A 12,748-nucleotide genomic window follows, 5' to 3' on the forward strand; every position below is an offset into this window, starting at 1 on the left:
GGTGACTGACTAAATACTTTTTTGCCCCACTGTAAAACCAAATACTTTTAGACTTTTACTCAAGTCGTTTTTTACTGGGTGACTTTCACTTTTAATTTTCCATTAAGGTATCTTTACTTTTCCTCAAGTATGACAATTGGGTACTTTTTCCACCACTGGTCCTTTGGCAGGGCATGCAAACCAGTTAGCTGTGCTTCCTGCTGGAAGCATGCATGCATGGTCAATCCGTATAGGGCTTTCAGTCTAAAACGGTCATGATCCTTTGAACACATTGCAGGTGATGAAACAATGGAGCCCCATTCAAGGGAAGCATAGTGGTCTGAGATGCGATTTGCAGGAGGAGTTTGGCAAAGGGGGGCATTATTTGATGACATAATTGTAATCCAAACCCAACCTTAATTTAGGCCTACTTGTGACGCACTGAGGTTCCAAACTCCGTTTTAGACGAGACTGAATGACCAAAATTATCCTATTTACACTTTTTAGTACATTTTGACACTAGAATACATGTTTCTGACTCATTTTGATGCCAATTGGGCTGTTTTCAAAATGATTAGTTGGGTTTTAGTGCCAGTTGCTCTTTAATCTCATAATACATTTTCCTAATTTATTCCCATGTGTTATAATATAACATGTCCATGTCTTGTCATGTACAGTAATGTGTATGATGAAAATATCACATCTAACAATAACATAAAAACTAAGAAGCAAGCATGTCATATTGACACACTATTTGGGGCATCAGTTGTGACAGCCTTCATTGAATTATAGCCTTCTTCTGTAGTCTCTCGTCAACTGAAATGTTGGCTAGCGGAGGCGGATGAGTGTATCAGCGCTAAGCCAATGGGCACAGCCGAGGGGGCGGTATATATGGTAATTTACAAATGGGCTGCAGCCAGCTGTTGCTGCCGGAGATGTGCGCGATGTTGGAAGGAGCGCTCCAGAATCATCATCCTCGAGCATCAAGTGGACACCTCTAGCCACGGAACTGCGTATTCTATTCACTTCAACGAGGACGAAGAGCTCTTGAATCATTTTGAGACAGGAAACAAACTAGTAATATACTCTGCTGTCGTATTTCTCAGTAAATACCGGGTCAAACGCAGAGCCTACAGTAAAGAAAAAGGGAAAAACGTGACACTGGAGAAACATCAAAGAATAGGTGAGCTGAGCGCATACCTTTGTTGTTTTCCTCTGTCAAAACAACATTTAACACAGTTACTCTCCGAGTTGCCTAAAATACATGTTATATTCTGAGGGTACTGTAAGTTGTTGCATAGTCACATGCTATTACTATGTAAGTAACTTAGATAGATACTTAGGAATGCCTAACTCTGGGACAGGGCTATTATTAACCGAGTATTTTTGAATGACGTCAGCAATTCAGTCATTATTTGGCAGTCTTATTTATTATTAGCAACAACACACGCAGGCCTCACAGCTGTATTTATAGTGCTGTTGCCCAGTTGTATAATTACGTAAGACTGTCATGTGCCTGCGTATGCTGTGCTTGACACAGTATTTCACTTGATACATTTAATGGGCAATCACCAGTAGGTCTGTTTTTATTGATGGTTTCATTTTGGTGGAAAGAGATAGATAGTTATAATCCCCTGATAGGATCAAATATATGATTTTTCAAAATGTTAGCAAGAAGCTAATAGTAGTGTTCGAGCAGTTGAAAAGTGAGATGTCATCCAATGAAGTAAAAGTAATGGGAAAAGTAGGCCTAGGCTAATGCTTGCATGATAAATAGTAATACATGTTCATTCTATAGCTGTATCCCACTGAGTCATACCTCAGTCAGATCATATTTGTGTTAGAATTGAAGATGAAAGGAAAGGGATAGCAAGAGTAATGCCCCAAGTATACCCAACAAGACATGACACTTTCAGCTAATTTATCTACACATCATAATAATGACTGACAAATATAACATTTATAGTGTGCATAAATAATTGATATTTGGGGTGAGGGGTGTATTGTGTGTGTTGTTATTTAATTCCCATTGCATGTACAACATTTTGTTAAGTAATGCATATGTTATGGTGCATTTTTAAATGCTAGAGAACATTTATACACTGTTTTTTGTAAGCACTACATCTATTGTAGATGATGCCAGTGGCTTAGTGGGTGTAAATGATACTGTCACAATAGGGAGGCAAGCTTTTCTATCCTGATGGAAAGATTCTCTGTGCTGCAAATATGTTAAGTGGAATCTTGTCCAGTGTGTTACGGTGCGTGAATGAGGACCCAAAAGCGAATCAACTTAAACAGAGCTTCTTTAATTACCAAACATAGGTAGGCTCAGATGGACCGGCAGATTCCGACAGGACAGGACAAGGTTACAGCAAACATGACGACAGTCTGGTTCAGGCATGAATGACACAAACAAACAAGAATCCGACAAGGACAGGAGCAGAAACAGAGAGAGATATAGGGACCTAATCAGAGGGACAAAAGGGAACAGGTGGGGAACGGGGTGAATGGGTAGTTAGAGGAGACAAGGGACAGCTGGGGGAAAGCGGGGGAGAAAAGGTAACCTAACACGACCAGCAGAGGGAGACAGGGTGAAGGGAAAGGACAGAGACAAGACAACATAACAGTACCCCCCCACTCACCGAGCGCCTCCTGGCGCACTCGAGGAGGAAACCTGGCGGCCACGGAGGAAATCATCAATCAGCGCACGGTCCAGCACGTCCCGAGAGGGAACCCAACTCCTCTCCTCAGGACCGTACCCCTCCCAGTCAACTAGGTACTGATGACCACGGCCCCGAGGACGCATGTCCAAGATCTTACGGACCCTGTAGATAGGTGCGCCCTCGACAAGGATGGGGGGGGGGGGGGGGGAAGACGAGCGGGGGCGCGAAGAACGGGCTTAACACAGGAGACATGGAAGACAGGGTGGACGCGACGAAGATATCGCGGAAGAAGAAGTCGCACTGCGACAGGATTAATGACCTGAGAGATACGGAATGGACCAATGAACCGCGGGGTCAACTTGCGAGAAGCCGTCTTAAGGGGAAGGTTCTGAGTGGAGAGCCAAACTCTCTGACCGCGACAATACCTAGGGCTCTTAGTTCTACGCTTATTAGCAGCTCTCACAGTCTGCGCCCTATAACGGCAAAGTGCAGACCTGACCCTCTTCCAGGTGCGCTCGCAACGTTGGACAAAAGCCTGAGCGGAGGGGACACTGGACTCGGCGAACTGAGATGAGAACAACGGAGGCTGGTACCCGAGGCTACTCTGAAAAGGAGATAGCCCGGTCGCAGACGAAGGAAGCGAGTTGTGGGCGTATTCTGCCCAGGGGAGCTGTTCTGACCAAGACGCAGGGTTGCGAAAAGAAAGACTGCGTAAGATGCGACCAATAGTCTGATTGGCCCGTTCTGCTTGACCGTTAGACTGGGGGTGAAAGCCGGAAGAGAGACTGACGGAAGCCCCAATCAAACGGCAAAACTCCCTCCAAAATTGAGACGTGAATTGCGGACCTCTGTCCGAAACGACGTCTGACGGAAGGCCATGAATTCTGAAAACATTCTCGATGATGATTTGTGCCGTCTCTTTAGCAGAAGGAAGCTTAGCAAGGGGAATGAAATGAGCCGCCTTAGAGAACCTATCGACAACCGTAAGAATAACAGTCTTCCCCGCTGACGAAGGCAGTCCGGTGACAAAATCTAAGGCGATGTGAGACCACGGTCGAGAGGGAATAGGAAGCGGCCTGAGACGGCCGGCAGGAGGAGAGTTACCGGACTTAGTCTGCGCGCAGACCGAACAAGCAGCCACGAAACGACGCGTGTCATGCTCCCGGGTGGGCCACCAGAAACGCTGGCGAATGGAAGCAAGCGTACCCCGAACGCCAGGGTGGCCGGCTAACTTGGCAGAGTGAGCCCACTGAAGAACGGCCAGACGAGTAGGAACGGGAACGAAAAGAAGGTTCCTAGGACAAGCGCGCGGCGACGGAGTTTGAGTGAGTGCTTGCTTTACCTGCCTCTCAATTCCCCAGACAGTCAACCCGACAACACGCCCCTCAGGGAGAATCCCCTCGGGGTCAGTGGAGGCTACTGAAGAACTGAAGAGACGAGACAAAGCATCAGGCTTGGTGTTCTTAGAGCCCGGACGATAAGAAATCACGAACTCGAAACGAGCGAAAAACAGCGCCCAACGCGCCTGACGCGCATTAAGTCGTTTGGCAGAACGGATGTACTCAAGGTTCCTATGGTCAGTCCAAACGACAAAAGGAACGGTCGCCCCCTCCAACCACTGTCGCCATTCGCCTAGGGCTAACCGGATGGCGAGCAGTTCGCGGTTACCCACATCATAGTTACGTTCCGACGGCGACAGGCGATGAGAAAAATACGCGCATGGGTGGACCTTGTCGTCAGAGAGGGAGCGCTGAGAAAGGATGGCTCCCACTCCCACCTCTGACGCGTCAACCTCGACAACGAACTGTCTAGAGACGTCAGGTGTAACAAGGATAGGAGCGGATGTAAAACGATTCTTGAGGAGATCAAAAGCTCCCTGGGCGGAAACGGACCACTTAAAGCACGTCTTGACAGAAGTAAGGGCTGTGAGAGGAGCTGCCACCTGACCGAAATTACGGATGAAACGACGATAGAAGTTCGCGAAGCCGAGAAAGCGCTGCAGCTCGACGCGTGACTTAGGGACGGGCCAATCAATGACAGCTTGGACCTTAGCGGGATCCATCTTAATGCCTTCAGCGGAAATAACAGAACCGAGAAATGTGACGGAGGAGGCATGAAAAGTGCACTTCTCAGCCTTCACAAAAAGACAATTCTCTAAAAGGCGCTGGAGGACACGTCGAACGTGCTGAACATGAATCTGGAGTGACGGTGAAAAAATCAGGATATCGTCAAGGTAAACGAAAACAAAGATGTTCAGCATGTCTCTCAGGACATCATTGACTAATGCCTGAAAGACAGCTGGAGCGTTAGCGAGGCCGAAAGGAAGAACCCGGTATTCAAAGTGCCCTAACGGAGTGTTAAACGCCGTCTTCCACTCGTCCCCCTCCCTGATGCGCACGAGATGGTAAGCGTTACGAAGGTCCAACTTAGTGAAAAACCTGGCTCCCTGCAGGATCTCGAAGGCTGAAGACATAAGAGGAAGCGGATAACGATTCTTCACTGTTATGTCATTCAGCCCTCGATAATCTATGCAGGGGCGCAGAGACCCGTCCTTCTTCTTGACAAAAAAAAACCCCGCTCCGGCGGGAGAGGAGGAGGGGACTACGGTACCGGCGTCAAGAGCTACAGACAAATAATCTTCGAGAGCCTTACGTTCGGGAGCCGACAGAGAGTATAGTCTACCCCGGGGGGGGGTGGTTCCCGGAAGGAGATCAATACTACAATCATACGACCGGTGTGGAGGAAGAGAGGTGGCCCTGGACCGACTGAACACCGTGCGCAGATCGTGATATTCCTCCGGCACCCCTGTCAAATCACCAGGCTCCTCCTGTGAAGAAGAGACAGAGGAAACAGGAGGGATAGCAGACATTAAACATTTCACATGACAAGAGACGTTCCAGGAGAGGATAGAATTACTAGACCAATTAATGGAAGGATTATGACAAACTAGCCAGGGATGGCCCAAAACAACAGGTGTAAAAGGTGAACGAAAAATTAAAAAAGAAATGGCTTCACTATGATTACCAGAAACAGTGAGGGTTAAAGGTAGCGTCTCACGCTGAATCCTGGGGAGAGGACTACCATCCAGGGCGAACAAGGCCGTGGGCTCCTTTAACTGTCTGAGAGGAATGTCATGTTCCCGAGCCCAGGTCTCGTCCATAAAACAGCCCTCCGCCCCAGAGTCTATTAAGGCACTGCAGGAAGCTGACGAACCGGTCCAGCGTAGATGGACCGACAAGGTAGTGCAGGATCTTGAAGGAGAGACAGGAGTAGTAGCGCTCACCAGTAGCCCTCCGCTTACTGACGAGCTCTGGCCTTTTACTGGACATGAAGTGACAAAATGACCAGCGGAACCGCAATAGAGACAGAGGCGGTTGGTGATTCTCCGTTCCCTCTCCTCAGTCGAGATGCGGATACCTCCCAGCTGCATGGGCTCAGCACCCGAGCCGGCAGAGGAAGATGGTAGTGATGCGGAGAGGGAGGCGACGGAGAGCGCGAGCTCCTTTCCACGAGCTCGGTGACGAAGATCAACCCGTCGCTCAATGCGAATAGCGAGTTCAATCAAGGAATCCACGCTGGAAGGAACCTCCCGGGAGAGAATCTCATCCTTTACCTCTGCGCGGAAACCCTCCAGAAGACGAGCGAGCAAGGCCGGCTCGTTCCAGCCACTGGAGACAGCAAGAGTGCGAAACTCAATAGAGTAGTCTGTTATGGATCGATTGCCTTGACATAGGGAAGACAGGGCCCTGGAAGCCTCCTCCCCAAAAACAGATCGATCAAAAACCCGTATCATCTCCTCCTTAAAGTCTTGATACTGGTTAGTACACTCAGCCCTTGCCTCCCAGATTGCCGTGCCCCACTCACGAGCCCGTCCAATAAGGAGAGATATGACGTAGGCGACACGAGCAGTGCTCCTGGAGTAAGTGTTGGGCTGGAGAGAAAACACAATATCACACTGGGTGAGGAACGAGCGGCATTCAGTGGGCTCCCCAGAGTAACACGGCGGGTTATTGATTCTGGGCTCCGGAGATTCGAAAGCCCTGGAAGTGGCCGGTGGATCGAGGCGGAGATGGTGAACCTGTTCTGTGAGGTTGGAGACTTGGGTGGCCAGGGTCTCAACGGCATGTCGAGCAGCAGACAATTCCTGCTTGTGTCTGCCTAGCATCGCTCCCTGGATCTCGACGGCTGAGTGGAGAGGATCCGAAGTCGCTGGGTCCATTCTTGGTCGGATTCTTCTGTTACGGTGCGTGAATGAGGACCCAAAAGCGAATCAACTTAAACAGAGCTTCTTTAATTACCAAACATAGGTAGGCTCAGATGGACCGGCAGATTCCGACAGGACAGGACAAGGTTACAGCAAACATGACGACAGTCTGGTTCAGGCATGAATGACACAAACAAACAAGAATCCGACAAGGACAGGAGCAGAAACAGAGAGAGATATAGGGACCTAATCAGAGGGACAAAAGGGAACAGGTGGGGAACGGGGTGAATGGGTAGTTAGAGGAGACAAGGGACAGCTGGGGGAAAGCGGGGGAGAAAAGGTAACCTAACACGACCAGCAGAGGGAGACAGGGTGAAGGGAAAGGACAGAGACAAGACAACATAACACAGTGGCTGTTTAAATGCATTTTCTTAATCCTTACACTTTAATCTCATTCCGTTTTGCAAAAATCTTAACTTGCATCCAAGCATTGCCAACAGAGAGTGTGCAAACAACAATAGAAAGGCACACATTATGTGGTTAGGATCCATAAAGAAAAACATGTATTCAAAGTAGAATGTTTAAGAATCAACAGTTTTCTGTAAAATACTGAAATATTTCCTATGCTCAATTGCAACAAATATGTGTTTATTGCATACTGAACAGTTCAAATTATTTGCATGACTTGACAACCTCTGTGTTTGTTATTCTTGTGGTCAAATTGCTTTTCCATGGACAGCAATATGTTTGTTCTGAAAGAGAGCATTTTTGACCTCTTCGTTTCATAATAAAACCACAAAACTTGGTCACTCAGTATTGAACCTGTTGCCCCTTGTGCAGTCATCATGAGTACCTCACTGTCTCTCTCTGAAGTTTTCTAAGCTGAGACATGACAGTATAGTCTTGACATGACACTACTGTGGTCATCAAAAATCCCAAAGCCAGTCCAGAAAAATTAGTTGTCCTACCCATAGTGTGTTTCTATTCTGTCTCAATCCAAAATATCCAGGAAATTTAATTATCTCCTGTTAAAATTAGCCAAATATTTTCACACCTCAGTTTTGCAAAGGTCCAGCCAGGGAGTGATTGAATATGACAAAGCGTATGAACTTTCTGACCCTGCTATATCACTAGATTTTAAATACACATGGGGTAAAATGTCGATTTTTCAACCATAAATCAGTCTCACAAATTTATACTGTATAAAAAAAATATATTTCTGTCTTTATCCCAGATTTCATGCAAACCTTAATGTGTGATACATTCAGCAATAAATTAAGTGTTATCTTCATGCCTCACAAGTATTTTTTTACATTTCACATTTTTATAATTGAGGTTTGTTGATGATAATTGTGTAAAGTCAATAAATGTTTGCGTCGGCATGGTTGCCTTGGCTTAGGGGCTTTATGTATTGTGTTATGCAAATAGGATTCCTCCCTTCTATTTTGAGACCTGGTTTCTCATCTTGACATTGAGCTGAAATGACTGACAGAAGCATCAACAACTAATACCGAAAAAATGTGTTGGGCTTTGGCCTGGTCAGGTGCCATATGCTCTGCTTGTATGCTTATTTCCAGCTAATATTGTATGGATCATACTGTAACCTAAACCTATGCTTCTCTATTCAAAGTTATAAGCCTAAACGGGTAAATATATAGTTATTGCAAAGAGTAAACATTAGCACAAAACATATTTATTTTTAATGGAATGTGCATGACACAGTTATTATCGTCGCGTAAAGATACAGTAAGTATCAGTGTTCATGAGTAAGTTCCCATTTAACATTCAGTGGAATTAACATTCAGTGTGTTAGTGAGAAGTAACGCCTCTGTATCAAGTCCCCCACTCATGAAGTAGTGCTACAGCTTTGACTGGTAATGACACAACAGTGTGTTGTTGGTGTTCACCCCGTGTTGTCTCAGTGAGACACTCAGCAATTAGTCTTTACCTGTCTCCAGGGACTGCAGGGTGTCTTTGGGAGAGAGAGCCTGACTGTGTTAGAGGCCTGCTCTGTTAGTGTGTAATGGTCTCGTTTCCACTGTCTGGCCTCCGGGAAGATGTCAGAGGAAGCTGCTCACGGTCCCTAGGAGCTGTAGACCCTGTATGTGTGCAATTATTGCACTATTCCCTCAGAACAGCCTCAATTCATCGGGGCATGGACTCTACAAGGTGTCGAAACTGTTCCACGGGGATGCTGGCCCATGTTGACTCCAATGCTTCCTATAGTTGTGTGAAGTTGGCTGGATGTCCTTTGGGTGGTGGACCATTCTTGATACACACAGGAAACTGTTGAGTATGAAAAATCCAGCTGCGTTGCAGTTCTTGACACAAACCGGTGCGTCTGGCACCCACTACCATAACCTGTTCAAGGATACTTACATCTTTTGTCTTGCCCATTCACCCTCTGAATGGCACATATACACAATCCATGTCTGAATTGTCTCAAGGCTTACAAATCCTTCATTAACCTGTCTCCTCCCCTTCATCTACACTGATTGAAGTGGATTGAATTCAATAAAGGATCATAGCTGGTCCTGGTCGTAGATACCAGGATCTCTGGAGTGTAAAAAAGTGTATGTATAGGGTCATCGGAAATTAAGACCATAAAATGTGGTCATTAGCTCCCAAGGCAGCCAAATGTATATTCTCATCAACACTCCAATGATTTTACAGACAGTGAAACTATTGCTGACAGCTACATTGCTGTCTTACTTGGCTGTTTTTAGCCTTTTTGAGACCTTGAGCAGCAGTTGTCATACAGACTGCATTATCCAGAATTAGGTGACATTAGGCGTGTGCGGATTTGCTGGCAGTAGTGGTTTGAGAAACATTCAAAACCACTCTGAGAAGGCCAAGTCCTCACCGTTAGGGGAGGTAAATTCTATATTTGCCTGGCTGTGTGAGAGGGGAGGTTGTCTGTGGTGAGAAGTTATATCTGAGAGAAAGGAACTTTTTGTAAACCCCTATGTGATAAAGATCTCTGGCTTCTCTTTAGCTCAGATCACCCACTTCCCTCTATTCTCTTAATTTACATCTGAGGTGAGATACTATCTTCTGCAGAAGAAAATGTAGGCCTGCTACGTTCCAAAAAAACGCTGGTTTGTTTGGTTGACCCAACTGCTGGTTTGTTTGGTTGACCCAACTGCTGGGTTGCAGGCGTTGGTTCTCTTAGTTGGGTTCTTTTCTATAAAAACTGCTTGGTTATTAGTGCTGGGTTATTGAGATATGACCCAGCGGGTCAGATCAGTAGGCTCGAGGCGTAGTTTAGTAGGGGCGTGGCATTCAGACAGTTCTTTTTAACCACCCATGAGGGTAAATGTCATTCCTGTTCATCTGTTCTGTTGCATAGTTGTCAAATCAAATCAAATGTATTTATATAACCCTTCGTACATCAGCTGATATCTCAAAGTGCTGTACAGAAACCCAGCCTAAAACCACAAACAGCAAGCAATGCAGGTGTAGAAGCACGGTGGCTAGGAAAAACTCCCTAGAAAGGCCAAAACCTAGGAAGAAACTTAGAGAGGAACCAGGCTATGTGGGGTGGCCAGTGCTCTTCTGGCTGTGCCGGGTGGAGATTATAACAGAACATGGCCAAGATGTTCAAATGTTCATAAATGACCAGCATGGTCAAATAATAATAATCACAGGCAGAACAGTTGAAACTGGAGCAGCAGCACGGCCAGGTGGACTGGGGACAGCAAGGAGTCATCATTCCAGGTAGTCCTGAGGCATGGTCCTAGGGCTCAGGTCCTCCGAGAGAGAGAAAGAAAGAGAGGAAGAGATAATTAGAGACAGCATACTTAAATTCACACAGGACACCGGATAGGACAGAAGAAGTACTCCAGATTTAACAAACTGACCCTAGCCCCCTGACACATAAACTACTGCAGCATAAATACTCGAGGCTGAGACAGGAGGGGTCAGGAGACACTGTGGCCCCATCCGATGATACCCCCGGACAGGGCCAAACAGGAAGGATATAACCCCACCCACTTTGCCAAAGCACAGCCCCCACACCACTAGAGGGATATCTTCAACCACCAACTTACCATCCTCAGACAAGGCCGAGTATAGCCCACAAAGATCTCTCAAGGGGGGGCGCCAACCCAGACAGGAAGATCACGTCAGTGACTCAACCCACTCAAGTGACGCACCCCTCCTAGGGACGGCATGCAAGAGCACCAGTAAGCCAGTGACTCAGCCCCTGTAATTGGGTTAGAGGCAGAGAATCCCAGTGGAAAGAGGGGAACCGGCCAGGCAGAGACAGCAAGGGCGGTTCGTTGCTCCAGAGCCTTTCCGTTCACCTTCACACTCCTGGGCCAGACTACACTCAATCATATGACCCACTGAAGAGATGAGTCTTCAGTAAAGACTTAAAGGTTGAGACCGAGTTTGCGTCTCTCACATGGGTAGGCAGACCATTCCATAAAAATGGAGCTCTATAGGAGAAAGCCCTGCCTCCAGCTGTTTGCTTAGAAATTCTAGGGACAATTAGGAGGCCTGCGTCTTGTGACCGTAGCGTACGTGTAGGTATGTACGGCAGGACCAAATCAGAGAGATAGGTAGGAGCAAGCCCATGTAATGCTTTGTAGGTTAGAAGTAAAACCTTGAAATCAGCCCTTGCCTTGACAGGAAGCCAGTGTAGGGAGGCTAGCACTGGAGTAATATGGTCAAATATTTTGGTTCTAGTCAGGATTCTAGCAGCCGTATTTAGCACTAACTGAAGTTTATTTAGTGCTTTACCCGGGTAGCCGGAAAGTAGAATATTGCAGAAGTCTAACCTAGAAGTAACAAAAGCATGGATTAATTTTTCTGCATCATTTTTGGACAGAAAGTTTCTGATTTTTGCAATGTTACGTAGATGAAAAAAAGCTGTCCTTGAAACAGTCTTGATATGTTCGTCAAAAGAGAGATCAGGGTCCAGAGTAACGCCGAGGTCCTTCACAGTTTTATTTGAGACGACTGTACAACCATTAAGATTAATTGTCAGATTCAACAGAATATCTCTTTGTTTCTTGGGACCTAGAACAAGCATCTCTGTTTTGTCCGAGTTTAAAAGTAGAAAGTTTGCAGCCATCCACTTCCTTATGTCTGAAAAACAGGCTTCTAGCGAGGGCAATTTTCATATTTCATGTTTCATTGATATGTACAGCTGTGTGTCATCCGCATAGCAGTGAAAGTTAACATTATGTTTTCGAATGACATCCCCAAGAGGTAAAATATATAGTGAAAACAATAGTGGTCCTAAAACGGAACCTTGAGGAACACCGACATTTACAGTTGATTTGTCAGCCTTTGTCAGCCTTTTCAAAAAAAATTGAGAGGAATGGAAGATTCGATATAGGCCGATAGTTTTTTTTATAGGCCGATAGTTGGCTTTTTCAAGAGAGGCTTTATTACTGCCACTTTTAGTGAGTTTGGTACACATCCGGTGGATAGAGAGCCGTTTATTATGTTCAACATAGGAGGGCAAAGCACAGGAAGCAGCTCTTTCAGTAGTTTAGTTGGAATAGGGTCCAGTATGCAGCTTGAAGGTTTAGAGGCCATGATTATTTTCATCATTGTGTCAAGAGATATAGTACTAAAACACTTGAGCGTCTCTCTTGATCCTAGGTCCTGGCAGAGTTGTGCAGACTCAGGACAACTGAGCTTTAAAGGAATAAGCAGATTTAAAGAGGAGTCCGTAATTTGCTTTCTAATAATCATGATTTTTTTCCTCAAAGAAGTTCATGAATTTATTACTGCTGAAGTGAAAGCCATCCTCTCTTGGGAAATCTTGTCACATGTGAAGGTTGGATATTAAACATTTTGTAGTTTCAATGATGCTTATAGAAGTGTATGAGCTTCCTGAAAGTCTATGTAAATCCCATTGTTGGGATGCAATAAGGTGGTATATCTTAAT

At 46.0% G+C, this 12,748-nt stretch overlaps 1 protein-coding gene across 1 annotated transcript in view; it reads left to right on the forward strand.

Annotated features, from left to right (window-relative positions):
* Nucleotides 1-882: 882 nt before the first annotated feature.
* mef2b (myocyte enhancer factor 2b) overlaps nt 883-12,748 on the forward strand; it is a 33,207-nt gene continuing 21,341 nt past the window's right edge. The window contains exon 1 of the mRNA XM_021586891.2: nt 883-1,162. The gene's annotated coding sequence lies outside the window, so the exon portion shown is untranslated. The remainder of the gene's footprint in view (nt 1,163-12,748) is intronic.

Source organism: Oncorhynchus mykiss, chromosome 1 (assembly GCF_013265735.2).
Source record: "Oncorhynchus mykiss isolate Arlee chromosome 1, USDA_OmykA_1.1, whole genome shotgun sequence".
NCBI classification, from domain to species: domain Eukaryota; kingdom Metazoa; phylum Chordata; class Actinopteri; order Salmoniformes; family Salmonidae; genus Oncorhynchus; species Oncorhynchus mykiss.